General features: G+C 36.3%; 1 protein-coding gene across 2 annotated transcripts in view; it reads left to right on the top strand.

Annotated features, from left to right (window-relative positions):
* Positions 1-7869: 7869 nt before the first annotated feature.
* LOC100892849 overlaps positions 7870-17824 on the top strand; it is a 49648-nt gene continuing 39693 nt past the window's right edge. For both annotated transcript variants that reach the window (XM_030996291.1, XM_030996289.1), the window contains exon 1: positions 7870-7989. The gene's annotated coding sequence lies outside the window, so the exon portion shown is untranslated. The remainder of the gene's footprint in view (positions 7990-17824) is intronic.

The following is a 17824-nucleotide window of genomic DNA, read 5'->3' as shown; positions in this document are numbered from 1 at the left end:
CAATCTAATAACAGGGACTTGCTAATAAGTCATGTTTATACCATAACATGAGTGAGACGGTGATTAGCGATAATTATTTGATTCGTGCTGGTCCCAAAGGAGGGGAAAGCACGCTTTTACTTCCGTGAATGTCGCTTGCATGAACCGGGGCATAATCGCTCATGAAAAGAGACTGTAGTCATCCACTTCCCCATTTCAACATTATCGTTTTTAACAAATGAGAGAAAATTAAAGGGACTCAGTCCAACCTTGAAAGTAAATTACTCTCTGAAAAAAAGTAGAACAAAAATCAAAGAAGAGTTTTGGTGATGGTTTTGGTGATTGTAATTATCAGGAAATGATTTTTAAAAAGAAGATTTGTTTGTGTAAATGAAATTGTAATCATTATACATATTACGGGAATTTCGAATCGGCTGAATAGATCACGCCGCTATGATGTAGTGGTCGACAACTGTTCCGTTTGTTCCCAACACACAAAATGACTAAAATGCCATTTTTTATTAAAAATGTATAACTCGGGGACCAGTGTCTTTTCTTTTTAGAGGACCTAAATTAATAATATACTATCCATACTTTAGTTTGAATAGTGCCCCGAGAGAGAAGGGACTCGGAGTAAAACAGAAATCACCGATATTTTTTAATACGACAAAACGGGAAAGTTGACCATAAATGCATACGTCACAATACACAGCCAAAATGGTAATGTAAGATTCTCATCTTATTTTTAATAATAATAATAATATAATATATTACATTTATATAGCGCTTAATACAAAGTGTCTACCTGCTTAACAAAAATAAAATTAAAGTAATGTTAACCTACAAATTACAACAATATAATACATGATACATAATTATAATAACAAATTCCTAATAACAATCATACAATAATAATAGTTAATATTTACATAAATCTTTATAGTTTAACAAACAAAATATGATTACATTACAAATAACATTACATATTGAACAGATAAGTCTTAAGTTTACTCTTGAATGTTTCTAACGTTGGGGAGTCGCATATTTCACGGGGAAGATTTTTGTATTATTTCTCCACTCTATTTCAGACTTGCGCCATTCTATTTCTTTGTATCTTATTTGTTTGCTTTCACACGAATGAACTTATCACAGTGGTTGGATTACCCTTTAAAATGCAAGTGCGGCACACCCGTTAAGTGATATCAAATTTGGGGGTAATTTCAGTTAATGGCTTTTTCTAAGCGTAATTGCACTTTATCAAGCCATTTATTTCAGGGTGGACAAATCGTGAACGATTCTTTTTCAGGTTAAATGGGTGTCTGCGAAATTAAATTGAGCAACAAAATGTTATTACTAGATTGTGATCTAAACAGCAAGGGGGTGTCAATACACGATCGTGAAAATAGGAGGGGTGAGGGTGTCGGCTAGAAATTTATAAATTAACCAAAAAATGTGCTAAATGTGCCGACAAGGGTAAGATATATAGTCGACAAAATGTTTGCGTTTTTCATCAAGGAAAGCAAAACCCAAGAGAAAGAAATGTCCCCATTTTTTGGCTATGATATTTTTTTTAAATGATAAAAAAAGGGGTTGTCATATCCCAAACACCCCTAACCACGCCATTTTGCCTGATTACTTTTGAGTATCTGATGGGGCGCGTTGAGCAAATCAGAGAGGGGGGGGGGATTACCCCTCTCTGTATACATGCAGAGCGGAGTTAAAGAAAATAAAATTAATTAAATGTAGTGCATTTACTGTCAAAATGGCTTACATTAATTAAGCCGTACAAAAGAAGAACAAAACGAAAAACCAGACAGAAGTGGGAGTGGGGGGGGGGGGGCAGGGGCGTGTTGCATGGGCAAATCAAATGTGAACAGTTGCCCATCCGTCCCGGTCGAAAACCCAACGAGCCTTATGACTTTAGTTTTTATCTCATGACGGACGTTTTTACGGAGTACTGTCAACATGGATTGCAGTGCTGAAAGCGGGAATCCGAACTTGGAGAGATAGGGGGGGGGGGGAGGGTGTGTATGGTGTTAAGCGGATAGAAGAGCAGAAATTTTTTCCGACATGTCCCTGTTTTAGCGACTAATCACTTTGGCACGTTCGGTGTACTAGTATTTTGCCAAAACAAAAACAGAATTGCAGAGCGGAGTAGAAGAGTAAAAGGAAACAATGTAGTCGAGTGCAATTTACTGCCAGCAATAAATTAAAATGGGCTGTGTAGGCCATAGCGGAAGAAGGAGATGGGGGCGATTCATGTTGATTTTACCAGGAAGGAAGGTGCCCTGTCATTAAGAAAACAGTGCCACCCCCATCCCCGATTTAAACAAAAAGTACAAACACTCTTACCTTTCTTGGGAAATATTCATCGAACACATTCACACCTACCCCCCCCCCCCTCCCCCCTCCCCCGCCCCCTTTTCCACTGAAAGGGTCTAGGGATGACCCCGGGTTCCCGAAACATTTTCCTTGGACACTTTACAATTTCTTTTATTTTTTTTTTAAATAAATATTTTGTTCCTTCTTTAAAATATCCCGGATCCGCCCTTATAATTCTATAGTTCTTTTCTCGCCTTCAGTTTAGTGAAAAACTCAACTCACTTACTTTCTGCTTTAAGTATGAAGAAGACTACTTTCTTTTCGCCTAGTTTAAAGCCCCTGTATCATAATGTGAAAGAGGATGTCATTTAAAACACATTTCTGCAAGGATTTTCAAAACAAATGTGTTTGGAGTCGAATATTGATGAAAGTATACAAAATGTAGGTTTTCCGCGTAAGACAGAAAACACAAATTATGTATTTAAAAAAAAAAATTGTTCTCAAACACATTTGTTGGTGGGCTAAATCTTTGCTGCAATGTATCATAAATGACATCCTCTTTCATATTGTGATACAATTTAAGTGAAACTTTGCCATCTAATTTTAGGAGAATTTGGGTCTCCCAACACTTTAGAGGGGCTTTAAGAAATTCCCCTTAATTAAATGAAGTATAAGTATCCTTAGCCTGAAAGTACTCTTGCCATTTTCATGGTGTCTTTTTGATCAAGTTGCAATAGCGACAGGGTTTACTCCCAAAATACTATTAACATTGAATAACATAAAGCCAATAGGCCAAATACGCAGTTTATTTAACATTAATTATGCAAGCAGAAAATCGCAAACTCATGTTTCATGAAGTCTCTATTCTTTGTATTTTCAAAAGACTAATCCACAACCGATTAAAGATCGAAAGGAACTGTAAAACAAAAAAGCTATGCATTTTTGAAAACACTGTTATTCAAGAAAACGAAACATGTTTTATTTGAACTATGTTAAGAAGCTACGATGTTATTTCAATTGATTGTGTATGATTGTTTGATTTGTTCAAAAGCATATATTTATCAATAAATTCATTTTACAAAAAAAAAAAAAAAAAAAAAGCCAATAGAGTTGAGAATGTGTCTGTTCATCAATTTGAATTAAATGATTTTATCTAAATAGAAACAACAGTTCGAAAACATTTAAATAAGCGATCAAATGACACTGAATTGCTGAGAAGAATGGCATATACGAAATTATCATATTTGTAAAGAAATCACATTAAAAGATACTATCATTTCAAATGATCAAAATCAGTACAATTAATTCATTATTGAGAATACAGATCGAAGAGCTTATCGTAGAAGTAGCTTCGGGAAAGTTGATCGTTTAATCTGCCAAAATCGTATGATCAGGAAAAGTAAAAGTCGAAAGACCTTTTCTTTGGGATCACCCGCCTTCACCACACTGCTACCTGAGACTTTGCAGGATGTCAAGGGTATTTCCCTCTCAGACTGAAACGTCAATCAAACCTTGAGCCACAGGAAATACCAGAAGGATGTAGTCAATAATTTATCATACTTTTGATAAAACAATTAAAAAAAAAAAAAAACCTAACGTCTCAATATCATGTGTGTGTGTGTTTGTGTAATTGGGTTTTTACAGACGTTTACACTATGAACATGACAGACAAAGAAAGCGGACAAAATATACAGTTTCTCAGGTAGACAACGGAACATCTCTTCACTGCTATTATGTAAAAAGGTGAATAATATGCATGTGACACCTGTTCTACACATTTTTACATAATAGCAGTGAAGGGATGTTCCTTTGTCTACCTGGGGAACTGTATATTTTGTCCGCTTTCTTTGTCAGTCATTTTCATAGTGTTAGCAATCAGATATGATTATATACGTCTGGGGACCGACCTTTAACGTCACCATCCGAAAGACATATTTGCACGTTGCAATACAAGGCTAAAATGTTGATTTTTCGAAATTGGTTGCTATCATGATAAATAGATTTCCGCGACGCCCCTTCCTTGCATAGTAGCCTTAAATATTACACCCTGATTTAAAGAAAAAATGGCAACTACAACAAAAATTCATATTGTGTTTCGTTCTTGGAGAATTGCATTTTTGAGAAGCAATTTTTTTTGGGAACTTAAAACGGTGCTCCTTTCTTGGAAACTTGTATTTTTCAATTAGAGATTAAAACGGCATTAGTAAAGGTTGAACTTGTACATATCAATTACAGATTCTTAAGCATTGACGTCAATACTAATCCGAGTGAGGATCGTTAGTAACACGATATACACCATTAAAACGTGGTAAAATTCCCGTTTTGCGTGAAATATGCGATATCCTTTATATTATGAAAATATGACGGGATTTTACACAAGAGGTAAACATTATACTACCAGCATAATCAATGAGCTAGCTACCTTTGAGTTTAGGTTATCAAGTTTTAGAAGGATGTATTTACGCACTGGGAAGAGCAGGAGCGGTTCTGGACGATTTGTTATTTTGTAAATTTGTTGTTAATTTTTTTTTTTTTTTTTTTTGGGGGGGGAGGGGTGTCTTTGTGGGGCTTGTTTCGGGATTTTCGCATTTATTTTTCACATCTGTCTGCTCTTTTTTTTTTGGGGGGGGGGGGCTTGAATAATTTCTTTTAGAACCGCTTCTGCTGAGAAGACTTCGGTACGAAAAAAAAAGAAAAATTTAAATTAAAAAAAAAAAGCAAATTTTGTATATATAACTACATGAAAAGTTCTATGATTAACATTTTCTATAACAAGCATCAGCGTACGGCTAAAATCGGGTTAAATTAAATAAATTAAATCTCACGATTTTTTTCTTTAATTTGTTTTGGTAAAAATAATGTCAGACCCCGCCCCCCGCCCCTCTTGCCAGAGAATTCTGGATCCGCCACTGAAAACAGCTGATCGTAAGAAAAATGATTCAAATTTCTGGATCCCGGATGCGGATCGATGCCTGTAATATCCTTTCAAATATCTCTAATAACCTGAGAATATATACAGCGGGGGAGGGGGGGGGGGGGGGGGTCATAGTCAGTTCATAGCATATTACATTTCGATTTTGCCACCGATGTGTGATCAAATTTTTAATTTTACCGGCAGGCCTTATCGAAATTCATTGAAAACTCAAGATTTTCAAATAGAAAATCCAAAAGGGGTCTCTCTTTCCTTTTTTAGTGACAACTCTGATTTTGTTATGAGTGAGAAATAATGTCATGATTTATCAAGTTATGAGGCGCGATAGCTCAGTGACTCAGTCGGTAGAGCAGTGGTCTCGTAATCCGGTGACCCGGGTTCGAAACTAAGCCGATGCGCTATATAGTGCCCTTTGGTAAGGCATCAATCCTAACTACCATGCAGGTCACTCGGAGAGGACCTAAAGCCTTCGGCCGTCTGGTTGCTTACTTACAAGCATTTTTTGTTGTCTTAGCAGTCAGGTAAAATAACCAACCATCAACGTTATATACCATTTACGTCCGGGGTGGGTGAGATCGTTGGCTAGCATAATAATCAGGGAGCAATCGCCTTGCCCCCATTCCCTCCATAACGCTGCCCCTGCATCTCGTTTTTCAACAATGAGGTCATGAAGTGTGCAGATTAATTTCAATAGCCTGCATTTGTTATGGTTTAGTTGGCGAGGCTCTTCTGCGAGAAAGAGAGGCGACCGATAATTGATAAGAGTTGGGACTCAGTATAAGGGCAAATCTCTCTCTCTCTCTAAAAAAAAACTTGAAGAGGTGAATTTTCACTCTATTTTCACTTTCTTGGGAGTGACGTCCGTGATCTCTTGTTTAGGAGTGAATATCGATTGATTTTCGAGTGCTCTCTAAGAATCTCTAAGAATCTCTAAAAAGAAAAGAGTGAATGTTCAAGATGGGGAAAGAGGACACTTTTTTTTTTTTTTGGTCTCGAAATTTGACAATTTGACATTTGCTCCGTTTGGGGGGGAGGGGGGAAGGTCAACTTATTTAGATCAGCCATAGGTATAATTTTAAAAAAAAAAATTACAAAAGGGGGGGGGGGGGGTTCCTCCAAAATAAACACATCAAAATACCCCCTTGCGTAAGCGCCCTGACCTTGAACCTTGAACCTTGAAGAATTACTCTCCCAAAAGCGTGACCGCTGTCCTGGAGAGGGCTGTGCTGTGTTGCGTGCTGTTGGTGATGTGCTGTTGGTGAAGTGATGGTGGTTGTTCTCCGTGCACTATATTCAATGTGCAGGGTGCAGTGTGCAGGTGGGTCAGGTGTGTCCCTCGTTATAACATCTTCAGGGGCAGGGGCGGCGCCATAGTCTGTATGGCGGGTAGTGCCGCTCCCTAAAGGCAACTGTATTTGCAGTGACAGCGTTGCTTGGTAGAGTGTTCCAGACACGGACTGCTATGGGAAACATGCTGTAAACAAAAATTTTTTTTTTTTAAATCGCTAATCTATGACGAGTCTGTCAATATAGTAAATGTAGTTAATGGTTAATAGGAGAATCATAATAGTATATCGTATATTATTCCATGAAACGTTTACACCAATAATTCTCTGTATCACCTAGTCATACGTACTCTTTCATTACCTTACTCTCTATCCAACAGGCCGTATATATACACAGTTTCCACTTTTTTTAGAGGAAGAGAAGGGCGGGGGCGCTTGTGGCACACGTCATCAAGATTTGCTTATCATGGAGCCCTGCCAGTTCTGTTTAAAATAAGTTTCTATTTAACCATATTTTTTTTTAACGTTTAATGATTTTTTATTATGTTTTCAGAACTGCAAAAACAAATTGAATTGAAAAAAAATGAATGAAATTTATGGGCCTGACCAACTGACTTCGCTATCTTGTGATTTAATGTAGTTGTCGGACTTGACAATGAGATTAATACGATCTTGAGATTGCAGTGACATGCTGAGACCTTAGTAAACATCTCCTATAACTGAGGATGCTCTCGAAGCCACCATCAATCTTTGAGTAGGCCTGAGTGGTACTCGGTCACTGTGTCATAAACTCAAAGGTTGATTTAATTTGAATGGTGTATAGCTAACATGGCGCAGGGTGCCTCTCCCCAGTCGAATTTTGTTTAAAGGGAAAGAGAAAAAGAAAGAGAGAGAGAGAGAGGGGATCGAGAGAGAGAGAGAGAGAGAGAGAGAGAGAGAGAGAGAGAGAGAGAGGGGGGGGGGGGGGGGGGGAGGGGGGGGGGGGGGTAGTGAATATTAAGAGAAAAAGAAATAGATTAGATAGGGAGAGGGAGAAAGGGGAAAGGGGATAAAAGGAGCTAGGAGAGAGAAAGGGATGGGGGCGCCTAAATAATTAACATAATGTTTGTTTTAGGCGGTACATTTTTATTTCATTCAACAGTTTGACCTACTTTCGTTTTTGGAAAGTTGAAACCAAATGTTTCCCCTAATGCAAAATAATAATCTCCGAGTTCTAGTACGAGTGCACGGATCTTTGTGAAACATTTCTGGAAGAGAGCTCTGACGTCATCCACTCTTTTCTGGGAATATTAAGCCACACAATATCGGCGGAAACTGAACACATGTATGCACCAAAACGTCTGCGAGTCTCGTTCCGACAGCGATTGATACTATACTGTGTGCGGATTGTGGAAAGAGCTTTTCTGCTGCTAATTGTCACTTTGAATGGGCTATAATACACATTATTTGGCGACTCAGGTTAACGATATGGTAAGTGCTCATAATTTTTATTCTGCTATATTAAAACACTCTTTTACTTTTTCGTTGTGATTTAAAGAACTTATTGTCGAAGTAGCCGAGGAGCAGTCGCTGTGTTTGGTAGCGGACCTCCCAGTTCATTCCCGCCCCACCTGTAGGGCTGGTATTGGTAGCGGGAGACTGCAGTCTAACTGAGACATGTATGGCCTTTGCACACGGCGTAACTCAGAAGTTTTGCAATTTAGCCAATAGCATTAGTCATATGGAATTCCTGGTACAACAAGTTAGATAGACGGAAGAAATAGTACTGGAAATAATCCCTGGCTTATTGTTTTGTTTCCGTGTAGAAGGAATCTTCCTTGATTGGGAATTTGTGGGGAGTTTGAGTTCATGATATTTAAATTTGAAAAGGGTGATGAAAAGTTTGAGATAAATCAGATAAATTATGACTTGTTTCTTGGATTCTTTTCCTCCTAAATACTGTGAAGAAGAGTTTTCATTGAAAAGAAAGTTGCACATAGTACTATTATGAAGTTGCAATCAAATTGCTTTTGGGAAATCCTAATTGAGGAATTCTAGAGGGGAACAAAATAGATCTAGATAGCCTACTCTTAAACCATTGAGTGTCACAATAACAATAAATGATAAACTCTTGTCTATAATCAACAGGGTTGTCCTCGGCCCCACTCTTTTCTTTGGACTAAAATGTTCATGAAAGCTTTTCTTCTCCAGATATTTTTCAATCACTATTTTTCATATCATCTAGGCCTATAGGAGGAATATGATCACATTTATACTTGTTATTGTTAATTTTACCATTTCTTAAAATGGCAAAGATAAATTGCTGAATGGTTATGCTCAAGATGGTTATTTGAGTAGAAACTGGGGAAAAGACAGCAAGACAGCAACAGATAGAAATGACAACATAACAACAACACAACTGTTGTTGAAAACTTGTTTCCCAACTCTGAAGACTTGCTTTCCTCAATTATTTGTACTTTTCACATATCTATTTTTTAACCAACTTCTATGTTTCCTGTGATATGTCACTCATTGTAATTCTATCCCATTCACATTTGTAATCGAATCTTTTAGATACCATTTGATTCAAATGGCATTTAAGACGAAGGATATGAAGAGAAAGAAGTTATTTAGAGGAAATAGGTATACAAGAGAAGAATGTAGTGTCATAAAACATAGAAGTAAAAGGAGATCATAGTTGAAAATGTAGGATTGTCCTCTAACTCTGCAAACCAGCAGTATAACATGTTTAATACATAATAGTGGTAAGAACCTGCAAATTTGTATCATCATGTAGTCAAACATGGTGCTAGACTATTTTTCCTTTCTTGCGTCTTTTTGTATCATTACCCTGTTAAAAATGTAACCATTTTTTAGGGGGGGGGGGAGGCATCCAAAGTGACATTTTAAGGATCAGTGTAATCTCTATTTGTATCAAGTCCCTAGGCAAGCATATTCAAAAAGATTATTTTTACTGATTAGGAGAAATCTAAAACTCTTAAGGAAGGAAATATTATGTACATGTTATATTTTAAGGTCCTTTTACATAAATCTATTCTTTGTATAGTAAACAGGAAGAAATTTATATCATAACGGAACTCCTGTATGTTTGTTCCTGTACCTGCTAAATATCATGTTATAAACATTTCTTCCTTAATATAAAACAGTCACATCTAAAAATATTCCTTAGAAATTAACAGTAGTGAAGAAGAAGAAGATGAAGAGGAAGAGGAGGAAGAAGAAGAAGCAGAAGAAGAGGAGGAGGAAGAGGAGGAGGAGGAGGAGGAGGAGGAGGAGGAGGAGGAGGAGGAGGAGATGGTCAATACAATGTAGTTTAATTCAAAGTAATTCTTGTCACTTTCTCTTTAATATTCAACTTTCAGTTTGAAAAGCATTCAATTATTTCTGTTGTAAATAATGCATGCATTCTTATTTATCATAACATTTTAGTTACAATTTTCCATAAGCTTCCCTTTTTTAAGAATTGAATGAAACAATTTTGAATTTGCACACAGAATTGCCCTGTTACCCCTTTTCAGATACAAAAGTGTACATACTAAACTCTCTGGTGAAACTAGCCTATAAAAATGCTTGTCAACAGCATATACATTTTGTTACCAAAGGGTTCATGATTAAAAGCCTCCCAAGAGCTGAAAAAGATCAAAAAACTATTCTTGGTGTGTTCATAGTTGACTACAGTTCAGTGACTCAATGTGAGAGCATTTTGTCTGTGACGAGCCAGAAAGTTTTGAACTCTGTTAAAGGTACTATGTCCCTTTTGCAGCCAACCACACATTCTGTAGAACTTTGCAGGAATTATGAATATGTCATGTATGTCTAATTGTGAAATTTAAACATTAGCAGTGTCCTCATATTCAAATTATGCAAGGAAACCCATTTACTTGCTAGACTTCACTGTCAGACACTATTGAGTGACTGACTGGCTTTTTTCTTCTTTGGTAATAACATACATGAAAAGAGTTGTAAAGGGTACATGAGCATTTGTCTACATCAATAACCCACTTCTTGTGATGGCCAAGATTAAACTGATTGAATTTTTGCGCAGCATAAAATGTATGACCATTCGGTACAATCGTCTGAAAATCAAGACTATTACTTTTGGGCTCTATAGCCCTAAAGTCGATTTGATAACCAATAGTCATTATTTTCCCACTTGAAGACATTTTCAAGCCCCACCTTTTTTAGAGAAGTTCTAAATAAGTATTATCTTTCAAATGCAGTTGGAATTTAACTTTTTCATTTTTTTGGCCTGCAAATGGGACATAGTACCTTTAATGTTTATATGATAATGCCCTTTCGGACTGAACAGGCATCTCTGCCTTTGGGTATCTGATGAAAAGAGTTAAGTTTTGTGGAAATTTCTCTTTGAATGCTGAAGAAGAAAAGATGATCGAACTTTGGTAATTATACTACGGTGACATACCTGACATCATACATGTAGGGAGCAATAAATTAAGGATATTTTTAGGTCTACAATAATTCATTTGATTGATGGTGGTAGATATATGTGCTTTGTCGTCTTTGGAAAATGAGGAATGGCCCCTGTTTTAATTGTTGTGATTTTTCTTTGATCTTCTGTCATGAATACATTGCCAACACCATGATGAATGCCTCACTATTTTCTTTACTGTTACGTATTATTTACAGATAAGATTGCATCTGAAAACGGGCAGGGCAAGCGCAGCTGGAACTGTGCAGCAGATAGTGATGGTTTTCATAATAGTGAAGAGAGCTTTATGTAAAAGATTTTGTTAGAAATGAAAAATATCCAATTTAAAATAGGAAAGTTATGAATTTTTGAAATTGTCATCAGGGCAAATAGGAGGGGAGCTCACAAGATTTGTCACTAACTTCCTATTTGTGTTTGATTGATCGCACCTTCGAAAATCCATAACTTTCTTATTTTTTGCTCAAATTTTACTGACCTGTTTCTCTCATTTTTCTGCTTCTATTAAATCAACTTAATACCAAGATAGACTTGCTCGTTAAGTCCAAACTAAAAGTCCAAACTAAAAGTTACTGAATATAGTTTCCTTTGGGTTCAGGACTACATGAATTTTACTCAGTTTTATTCAAAACCCCCCTCCCCTCTTCAAATTGAAAAAATGTGTGGATTTGTAGTTGAGTATGTATATATGCCCCCTGCTTCCATATATCCACCTGTTCAACCTGTTTCACCTTCAATGTACCTGATGTACCAATCTACCTGATTTTGTGCCCCACTAGTTCAATGCTTCAGTTGGTCAAATTTGGAATAATTCAGAAGAATTATTGTCATGCTTGGCAAATCTTTTTGTTGATAGAGAGATATGCTGCAGGGCTGTAATTCTATGGTGGCATATATTCTCTTGATTATGACTGTAACCTTAAAGGTACAAGTCAAGCCAGCTTAGGCTGATTAATGATTTGAAGTTGTTCCACATTTATATATTTAAAAAAAAATCAGATTCACATAGACTGAAGGGTAACAATACAATAATAATAATAGCTAGTTCTTATATAGCGCTTTTCAGGACCGAAGGCCCTCTCAAAGCGCTTTACAGATATAAATATCATTACCCCGGTCATAGGATTCAGGCTTACCCGCACACAATGTATGCACATTCTCCACTCCCTGGGGAGCATTCCAGCCAGGCGTCTTTTTTACAAGCGCACACATGCTAATCTAACCACATTAGCTTTCACATCCTATTGGGTACCCATTTAACACCTGGGTGGAGAGTGGCAAATTTAGATCAATGTCTTGCCAAAGGACATTAGTGCCGCGGTGGGACTTGAACCGCGAACCTTGTGATCCACAGTCCGGTGACATATCCACTCGTCCATGACACCTCTACATACAATACAGGTAGAAGAAGTACAATGAACAATTAATTAGCAAAGTGTATCGAGGGAAGTCTATATCTATACATCCCCAGGGAGTGGAGAATGTGCATACCTTGTGTGCGAGTAAGCATGAATCCGATGACCGGGTAATAATATATATCTGTAAAGCGCATTGAGAGGGCCTGCGGTCCTGAAATGTGCTAAAGGACGAACTATTATTATTATTATTATTATACATTTAGGCAACATAAAAACAATGTGAAATGTGAGGAGATTAAATTAAATACAAAAATCAAAGTTTTTACAAGATGACGTTCATGTAAAGAGTGGTATTTCCAAGTCCGATTACTAGGAAAAGGTGAAATAAGAAACCTACAAAGCGAACAAACTTTGGAGTAAAACAAGAAAAGAAGTCCTAATGATAGCATTCCTTGCAGGTGATCTACTAGTGGGCTTACAGCTTGAAGTCTTATCCAAGGGACTTGGTAATGAGGATGATTTGATTTGGTATTGAACCCGAGACCTTCTGATAATGAGACCACTCCTCTACCACTGAGCCATCAGCCTCCTGTGATGCATTAGGCCTATCCATCCAAACTTTTAGGTATTGTAAAATAAAAAGTGAGAAAGACAGGTAGCATAAATCATTTTTCATAAAAATGAGAATTGTAGTCACTTTGCCTTCTGGTGTTTTTGCTAAACTGATGCAATAGGTAAAGAGGTATAATTTAAGCCCTGTATCTGTGCTTACACTGCAGATTAATAGGCATATTTCATTAGATAAGTTGCATATAAATAATACTTTTAATGCAATTAATTTGCTGAAAGTTGCCCAATCTGATTCAAGATTTTTTTTTTCCAGAGAGATTTACTGTAATTCAATGTCCTACTCCTACATTATTCAGATGATGATGATGATACAACAAGAATAGAACAAATTAATTTTCAGTTAAAAATGTTGATATAGTACCTTTAAGTATGTCAAACTTTGTAATATATGAGTAATTGCGGTGATGCAAATAGAGCTGATCAAATGATTACGAATTCAAAATCAAAAGGGTATTAAGGAGATAAAGCCCTGAATGAAATTTAAAGAAAAGCTACTTTTAGAGCACCTTCATTCATTTCTTGACGATAAACCTTTTTTGTGAAGCGACCTGCGGCAAGAAGTCAATGCTCTTTCGATTTAAAAACATCTTACAAAACAACACTTGTGAGGTATGTACATAATACATGTGTAGCGTCATGCCATCATGATCATTGATAATTGACATCGTCAATGTACTAAGCGCATGAATGCTGAATATGATTGACCTAGCTTTGGTTAAGATCTTGTTATAACTTCTATCAAATCTGCACAGGGTTTAATGTTAATATTAAACCACACCTTCCACCATGATGCACCTTGCCACATGACACATGAGAGAGAGAAAAAAAAATCAAAAGTGAAAAAGATCAATTTATCTGTTTAATTATATAATTCTTCTAGTTGATAAACGGCAAGAATTTCCTCTATTCTAACTTTAGCTTTATTTCTTTTATTCGGTAGAGCAAGTAGAAATACTTACAAACCCTTGGTTCCAGACTAGACCTAGTTTGGGTTAAGATCTTGTTATAACTTCTATCAAATCTGCACATGGTTTAATGTCTAAAGAGAAATACAACTCTCTAATGTTTGTATTTCTTTGTTTTCCAAGCACTGGTATGTTTCACAAACACACCTGGGGGAAATATAAATAATAGTAATATAATATTCCGCTTTTATTTAGCGCTTAATACGAATGTCTCTAAGCGCTTTACAGATATACTAGTATACTATCATACCAGTCATTGGATTCAATACTTGCCCGCACACACTGTGTGCACAATCTCCACTCCCTGGGGAGCATTCCAGCCAGGCGTTACATGACGTTCAAAAACTGTTTGACCAACAATGACGGTGGCTTCCTACCGGTACCCATTTAACACCTGGGTGAAGAGTAGCAAGTGCAGGTTAATATCTTGCCAAAGGATATTAGTGCCGCGTCGGGATTCAAACCCTCGACCTTCGCATTTGCAGTCAAGCACCTTAAACCACTCAGCCACGACACTCCCAAACATGACATAAAAAGAAATTCATTAATAGGTGCCTTTTTGTATGTTTTTTAAAATGTATTATTTCCCCCAAACTTTGAATTGATATTTCACCTTAGTCCAAACATTGCTACAGAGTACCTTAGTTATCTTAGTACCTTATTGGTTATTAGCTGCATTCTACGATACAAGGCTCATGCGTTTTCATTTTGAAGTCATCCTTTCATCTATTGTTTATCTACATGTATTTCATGCGATAATCTTAAAATGTGTTTTTTACTTCTGATGGATGATTAATAAAATTGAAATGAAATTGAAAAAATTGAAAAATGCAATTATTGGTTCGTGGTAGGTTTCATTACTGGATACTTGAGATGAGGCCTTTATCTCACATCTTTATTATAAAAGAATGATAATTACGATGAAAAATTGATATACTACACGTAGTTGGCCTTTATACCCTTCATGATCCCTTCTGTATTTAGAAGAACATGATTGTTAGTAGATGCTGCTTGTAAGTATCGGCTTGCATGGTGATGTAGATATACAGTAGGATAAACATGGTGCATCCGCAAGCCTACTGTATATGATTGTTATTATAAGTTATAATACATGAGTGCTTTATTGTTTTTTCAAAATGTTGCTGGCAGCTATAATCGTGAAATATTAGTATTATGTTCTCTCATATGGACTTGAAAGAAGAGAAGCTTGGACAATGACGGATCTTCAACATCTGTGTGTAATTCAAGATTTCTTGAATTTTAGTAGGTTAAAGGTAACGTACTGATTGAGGCTAATATAAAGTTTCACTCAGGGCAGCATTTCACGAAACCATGGTAGGGTGGTTGTGATGTTTTTTCTTGTATTCCACTCAAATATTTTAAGACCTGAACACATAAACATGTGAAGACAATTTTCCCCTTAAATGTCAACATTTTGTCTGTGTCGCAAAACAGATAATACAATACATTACAAGAGATCTGTCTTTTTGATAAGTTCAAAGTACAAATGGGACCACCAATTCCGCAGAATGCATTTTCAATTCCAAAATGAACAACATCTATGCAAGTGCAAACACCATGAAACCCTTTTGAGGTTTTGGTAAACATTCTATCTTTTGTGTATGATGAAAGGTAAATCAATCCAATCCCAAGAGAAAGAAATGACTTTATTTGGTTCTCAGTTTGAGATATTCAGGGAATCAGCCACAATGGAATTGGGACTGTATAAAGTAGTGAAAGAATTTTTGGACTCAGCTTCTGAATAAACCGAAAGACGGAGCTTTCATATCACAATCTCCATGTTTTCTGCATGACTGGCTCAGGTTAGATTTTCTTATTATTTCATATAGATTATTGAAATATTTATCAGTCTTGACCAACTTGACCAACTTGGACTCCAAAAAGGGTTTCAGCTACATATAATACCTAAGGTTGAGATAACCAAGTGGATCAGAATCAAAACACATATTCATGTCACATTTTTTTCCTTCAAAATAATCTTCAATTTCTGTCGGGATAAAAGTGAACACCCTAATCTTCCTCCAAACCGATGATAACACAATCACATAGAGTATAATGATGACATTAGGCACAGCACTTATCTATCTTTGGCAGCACTCTCAAGATATTAACTCAAAGCACAATCCTACTAGGAATGAAATCTAAGGCACTCTAAGGGCACAGCAATACCAACTATACATGTATCTGTCACTAACAATTGCATAAGCATTTTAAAGATCCCTTGAAAATGGCTTCAATGACAATCTCTCTTAAGTTCAATCAAGTATAGTGTAAGATACTATAAGATCTATTAACATATCTTTCTGTTATGCCATTGACGTGCATACAACATGAATCAACGAAATAAACGTCATTAGATCAGTGATAACACTATTTCTATTTCAATATTTACCCAACTTTGTCTATGACTCTTCTTTGTAGATACTCGGTAAATAATAAAACAGGAATTATGACCCCCTCCCTCCCCCAAAACACTAAGTAAACATTCCATTTAGAACTATAAAAATTGTATTTGTTGCTATTATTATTATTATTATTATTATTTATTACTTTACCTGTTGCTTCAAATGCCACTGTTTGCTCTCACCATTTACTGGCATTGGTCTCTCAAGGCACTTAAAAAAAAAATGCTCACAAATCTACAAAAATTTTCAATTTTGTTATAATTCATTATAGAAGGAAAAAATATCATCTAAAGATTATATTGGTGAGAGCAAACAGTGGCATGAATGGCCGGCCTGCCATAGTTATGTCCAACTTAAAGTCGATCTGAGTCTTTGTGAAACACTCCCCAGAACTCTCAATGAAAACGTGGAGCCCTGCTATATAGTCTTGTAATATTAGCCACCAGAAATAGTCTTGTGATAATGGGTTGCGCTTTACCTTGTAATTTTTAAAGATCGATCTTGTCAAGATTTCTGACAATAAATCAATACGAAGGTCACTTTGTAGGTTTAAAAGCACCTATACTTAGTACTTTAGCAGGGCCTCAGTTAGTTTGACAGACTTTATTTTAATAGTGCAGTGAAGTTGAAGTTCGAAGGTGACCAACATCTCATTACCTCATCCTTGCATTGGGTGTCAAATTTCATTTCTCAACATGCAATCGTACCAAACTCCCGGATACAAGGAAAGTTCAGTCTCCAGTCGAAGAGTTGATGACAATACAACATATTGTTTTTGAATTTTTGATGGTATAACTCTATTATCAAATAAACATTCACTTTACTTGTATCTAAGAGAACTGTTGCTGAGCTTGCGCCATGAGCGTCCTTGGATGGTGTTTGCGATCTATCAGTTTACACTATTATTTTTATTATTACGTACTAAGATATTACGGTAATTATTATTACATTATTATTATTATTATTTATTCAACCATTCATATAAAAAGCACAGCATGGCAAGAGACAGGTACATAATAAGAATGAACAAACACATTGCACTGCAAGCATAAAACATTGGATTTTTCTCACATTCAAGTATTTTTTGGGGAAGTTTGTAAGCAACTTCATATCGACCAGCAAACATACCGAAAAACCAAAATAAAAAAAAACAAACACCTTTTGAGTCTTGAATGTTTTTTTAAAACACATTTCACTGATTTTTGCAGTGTGAATGCCCGCTCTCAAAACATCGTTGAAGAAATCTGGTGTTTGGTCACATGACTCCCCTCCCTTCTATGCGATTGCCTGCAGAGCAGCGCTTGTAAATGGATATATCGGCCTGTCCATCTTGGTAGGATAACCAGCCGGCATTACCAGTAAAATATTTGAAATCAAGGGCAGGGTCAGGAGAAAATGGAGGCATAGATATGAAGATCCATCACATCAACCTTCATTATCTAGGGATAATGCTTGTCCTTTGTGGCATCATAATAGTGT

Source organism: Strongylocentrotus purpuratus, unplaced genomic scaffold, assembly GCF_000002235.5.
Source record: "Strongylocentrotus purpuratus isolate Spur 01 unplaced genomic scaffold, Spur_5.0 spur5_scaffold_3, whole genome shotgun sequence".
In the NCBI taxonomy this organism is placed as follows: Eukaryota; Metazoa; Echinodermata; class Echinoidea; order Camarodonta; family Strongylocentrotidae; genus Strongylocentrotus; species Strongylocentrotus purpuratus.
The sequence above is the reverse complement of the archived record's forward strand: the minus strand, read 5'-3'. Positions and strand labels throughout refer to the sequence as shown.